Source organism: Triticum dicoccoides, chromosome 5B, assembly GCF_002162155.2.
Source record: "Triticum dicoccoides isolate Atlit2015 ecotype Zavitan chromosome 5B, WEW_v2.0, whole genome shotgun sequence".
NCBI classification, from domain to species: Eukaryota; Viridiplantae; Streptophyta; class Magnoliopsida; order Poales; family Poaceae; genus Triticum; species Triticum dicoccoides.
This window is the reverse complement of record NC_041389.1, coordinates 11,130,436-11,135,695: the sequence shown is the minus strand read 5'-3', so window position 1 is coordinate 11,135,695 and position 5,260 is coordinate 11,130,436. Positions and strand designations below refer to the sequence as shown.

At 48.0% G+C, this 5,260-nt stretch overlaps 1 pseudogene; it reads right to left on the bottom strand.

Annotated features, from left to right (window-relative positions):
• Window positions 1-714: 714 nt before the first annotated feature.
• On the bottom strand, window positions 715-1,820 carry LOC119313107 (annotated as a pseudogene).
• Between the last annotated feature and the right edge of the window lie 3,440 nt (window positions 1,821-5,260).

Below are 5,260 nucleotides of genomic sequence, written 5' to 3'. Positions count from 1 at the left end.
AGTTTCCAAAATACAACGGGTCAATGGCACAGAAGCTTTTGCGAGATCGCAAAGTTCCTGAACTGTCACAGTGTCACCGATACCATAACAGTTCTAGCATAGCGTCCTCTTGTATTCAAGGAAGTGAAGTTTCTTCAGTGGCACAAATGGAAAAATTTCCTGACAAGTGAAGAAGGATCATCTATAAAGACTTAAAGAGACTAAAGTCTTCAACATATCAGCAGTTCAATACTAGTTGATCCCTACACCTGAACATATATGAAATATTCAGTTGCAGTCTTACAGATCTCTAAAACAGGGGAGACCCTCTCTGCCACTGACTGATGCACTCATACGATACAATCAGAAATTGTGTGCACTACATGAAATAGTGCGGAAAATATCACACCAGAAAATCATACACATAACAACATATATAGGTAGCTGGTAGCAGTCCAAATAGTCGACAATTTCATATATATGAAATGAGTTCGAAAACAGCCTGCAAATTAACTGACTAAAACAAAAAATACAACAAATACAGACCTGGAGCACACAACAAACTGGATATGCAGTTTCCCATCGAACCACAACAAAGAAACACTGACCAGGAGCAAACACAAACAACAAACACGTACTCTAATAAACTGATCGAAATCTCAATGGTGCCTCAAACTGAACCTCGTGCTGGGTAGTTGGATTAATTAATGGTGGTACCGTTCTCAAAAAAAAAATTTAATGGTGGTACCAAATGCACGGCGAGGTGTCCGAGGGTGGAGCAGATTGCAGGCAGCGCTGGAACTCACCGGGGATTGAGTAACACCACCCGCCGGCATCAGCACAAGGATACTCGTTCTGCTGGTGCGGACCACCAGTGTAGACGTCGTCGAGGAAGTAGATGTAGCCCGGGTTGCCGGCGTGTCCCGTGTCGAAGGCCTTGGAGCAGGCCCGGCGACGAAGAGCAGCTGCCGGGTCATCTTGTAAACGCGCCAGGAAGCTGGCCGGCCCTCCTGTGGCTTCTGTAACCTGAAGACTTGGAACCGGGACGTGCGGCCTGTCGCCGGCGAGATGAATCTCCTCACCATCAGCAGATCGGCGCCAGAGGCGGAGGGCAGGAGGTAGCGGGACACGATCTCGCCGTGTGTCATGTCCGTCAGGTGAGCACCGATCCCGTAGGCAAGATGTAGAATGGTTTGCCTAGATGTCGAAAGTTCGGCCTTGTAGCAGAAGAGGTCGTCATCTTCGTCGACGGCCCAGAACCATCCGTCGTGGTAAGTCAGGTCTTGGGCGTCGGGCTGGGCCGTCATCTTCGCCGGCAGCAATGTCCAGCACTCCATGCCCAGCCGGCAGAAGGCCATGGTTGTCCTGGTGGACGTTATGGCAGCGACCACGCAGGCACCAGAAGACGGGGCGGCAGACATGGCGGCTGCGCGGATCATCATGGGGCACCTGATGTCGCCGGAGTTGATGAGGATGCATACGCGATCCGGGAGCGCGACGCGCTCGCCCGTGCCGAGGTTGAGCAGGGCGTGGCCGCTCCCGTGCGGGGATGCGACCACGAACCAGCCGCCTGGAGCCGAGCCGCAGAAACGCTCTGCGCAGCCCTCGGCGGAGAGGTACGGGCGCGGATCGGCGAAGCGACCGAAGATCCGGTAGCTCTCGGTCCTGGCGGTGGACGGCCTGACGAGGTATGGCAGCGGGGACGGGTTCTGCAGCGCGACCTGGCGCCAGTGCTTGCTGACGGCGGACGCCCTAACGCGGTCGGCGATGCACGTTAGCAGGAGGATGATACGGCGGAGAAGGTCTTCATGGAGGCTGGACCATGGTCGCGCCGCCGCCATGGCAAGACCGCGATTCAAAGGGGTGGTAGGATGTTTGGACAATTGGACTGGAAAAGAGAGGGGTGTGACGTGTGAGTGAAGGGGATTGACCCCTAGCTTCGGTTTTTAAGGTCACGCCTGCGAGTCTGCGCCTACCCAAGTGAGAACTGTGCCCTAGCAGTTTGGTCCCTGGAAATCGTTTTAATTGTACACAAGGTTTTTCTGTGACTATTTTCCAATGCTCGAGCAAGAAGCGCCGCAAAAATTTATTTCGGTCATTTAGGGGTAGGCCCCAAGCTAGCCCTAGATTTCTTTTTGCATGACCACATACATATTCCTTATGCCATTGATATACAGATTTTCACCACGACAAACTCCGTGTTTGTAATTTCTACTTATTCTAGGAATTTTTTTCTGCCAAATTCGATGGCAGTGAAACTAAAGAAGAATACTTGAAATACTCCGCTATAGATCCTGGTGAGTTAAAATTTCATCATATTATGTTTTCTATCAACTCCTAGGTTTACCTCTAACCTCACATGACGCAACACAATTATTGTTGATGGACATTTAAAGCTGCAACACCTAGCTAGTAGATTTGGTGTTCATGAAAGCATCAAAATTAATCAGAACAAAGGTGGAGATATGGAGGAACATAAGCTTACATGTTTGCTTGGTATGTTTCTTTTTAGAGAATTTGGTCCACCATTTTAATAGCATGGGACGGGAGGGGAAGAATTAGAAAATAAATGTTTTGGATGGAACATCTTGACCCTCATCATAACCTATGTGGTAAATCGCTAATCAAAGGCACTAAGAGAACAAGGCAATAGTTAGCGTATGGTCCTGGCCCTATGCTTTCCTTGGCAACTCTAGTTTCGTCTGGCGATGACTTATTTTGAGCGGTGGTTCCATGATCTCGTGCCACCTGTTTCCCTCGCCCCTTACTCCAAGTACATCTTCGCAACTCCCACCCAGCCCGCTTCGACTCTAGATTCTAGGTCGTTTTTCTGAGTCACCCTGACCAACCTAATTCCCTTGAAACTCTAAAATATGTTTTCATATAGAGCCCTTCCACTCCATAAGCATTTCATGTTTCCCTGGACGGCGTGCAATCAAACACCACACATCCCTAGTCGCCCTAGTCTCCGTGTTTGTCCCAGATCGGTTTGTGATAGAGGGCGTTGAGAAGATGTTGAACAAGATGGCCTTGTCAGTGGCTAAGAATAAGCATATTGATGTCGGGAGGACGGACGCAGTTGTGCGCCTGGAGAATCACAGACAAATGTTGGGAAAGTTAATGTCTGATAAGTTGGTGTTAGTAGTAATCATGGCATACACCTTGGAAAAGGTTTGGTACCCCATCAAAGGGGAGAATGCAATGATCTAGGAAAGAACATGTTCCTCTTCACTTAGACAGATTCCAGGGTATTGGAGCGTTTAGATGAGGGGCCATGGACTTTTAGTAAGGAATTGATAGTCAAGCGGGAGTTGGATGTGGGAAAATCTTTAGAAGATATGGAGTTCAAGCATATATCTTTATGGCTACGTGTACGAAACTTACCGATAGCTATGATGAATGTGGAGCGGGGAGAGTGGTGGGTATGAGGTGGAGGAGGACTTGATGGTTCATGTGGGGGGAAGATGGCACCACATTTCGACAAGTGCTCAGGGTGTGAACACAAATTGATATCACTAAACCGCTAACAAGATGCAATGTTGGTTTATGAAGAGAATGAGAAGGAACCAAGGATAAAATAAAAGAAGAAGGAGGGTAATAATGAGGAGGAGGAATAGAGTGGTGCCATTTGAGTATGAAGTCATGTCAGATTTTTGTTATAGTTGTGAGGTGATCGGCAACCATGAGAGGCAACATGCACTATAAAGCTGAAACCGAGGGAGGACAGAGAGTATAGTAGTGATATGAGGTTCATACCACTAGTTAATGGTGTGGGATAAATGTCGAAATGGTTCCCCGAGAAGTACTCGTTGATTCAAAACAAAGGTTGACGGTGTAGAAAACCGTTGGTAGCCTTGGTAGGGTGGAGGCACCAGTGCAGAAAAGCCTAGTAGCATCGTTACCGACACGGATGGGAGACCCCGGTAGTATGACTCCTGTCATAACACGTTATCTGTGGTGTCAACCACTAGCGCCTCATACAGCATGTTCGCGGTGGTGTTGGCCCTAGACGTTGGTAAAGAGTAAGGTACTAGCGGTGACTATAGTCATGGGACATTGCTATTTGATTACGAATATGCAGCGTGTCTTTTCTCATCGACGCCATTGATATGTTTTCCTGGATAAAAAAATTTAAATTTGTTAATTTGTATTTTCTTCATTTATATAAATGAATACATATGGACCATACAGATAAGATTATCAAACATGTAAATAGTGTCTGTGCAATAACTATTCATATATAGTGGAGACCCACTTAAATTTTTGTTCTCTCCGCTATTGAGAAACAGTATAACGCAGCCACCTACGCCCCTTCACAGCGATTTGGAGTTTTAAACCGTCGGATTTATTAACTCAACGCTCCAGATATGCTCAGAACGCACCAGATTGTTCAATCGTCAGACTGTGCGTCCCAGGGGCCTTTCCCCCGCCACACCGTGACTCATGGCCTGCCTCAATGTGTTCGGGCCGCTGCTCCCGAGAGCGACCTCAGCTTCCTCTCATTAATCGGGCCGAAAGTTGTTAGATGGGCCTTGATTTTTTTTCCTGCTCCACATGGAAGGTCGCCAGGCAGAGCGTCGTCGACTAATAAACAAGAAAACCTAAAAAACAGAGCGGGCGGAGCCGCGGCATGGGGGGAGGCGATGGGTGGAGTCGCCGCCGTTTATTCGTGAAATTAATTGCACGGAAGATGTGCCGCCGCTGCCCTTCCCTTTTCTTGGCTTCCCATTGTTGTTGATGGCCGTTTGTGAACTGCCCACTTCCTCTTCCCTACTTCACGAGGCTATCTATGCCCTGCTCTACTACATCTTTCCTCTCCTTGCCTCCTGAGCAGCCATGGTTGACGCCTAAGTTCCCTCTACTTGCTTCTCCCTCATCATGCTATAATAGCTGATAATCGCTACTTTGTTTGGAGATCATGGCGACAGCGGCGATACGATGGTGAGTGATAACAGCAACACGGGGGACGAGGAGTAGGCCACGACGTCAACGGCTTCATGACACAAAGGAGAAACACGAGAACACAACACCACAACAGGAGCCACGATATGAGCGCAATACTTCGCCTCCACTCGAACCATGGTACTGCCTTCTCCCTTCGCTGATAGATAGTTTATAATATCACTGCAGCGATCTATTCCAATTATTGACCCTAACACGTTGGAAGGGACAAGAAATTTGTAAGGTACTTGTACTAGAAGGCCTCCCTACCTATTTCTTGTGAATTTTGGTACAAAATCAGTGTTCTTATTGACCAAGTGGAGTTCAGATTCTCTCGAAT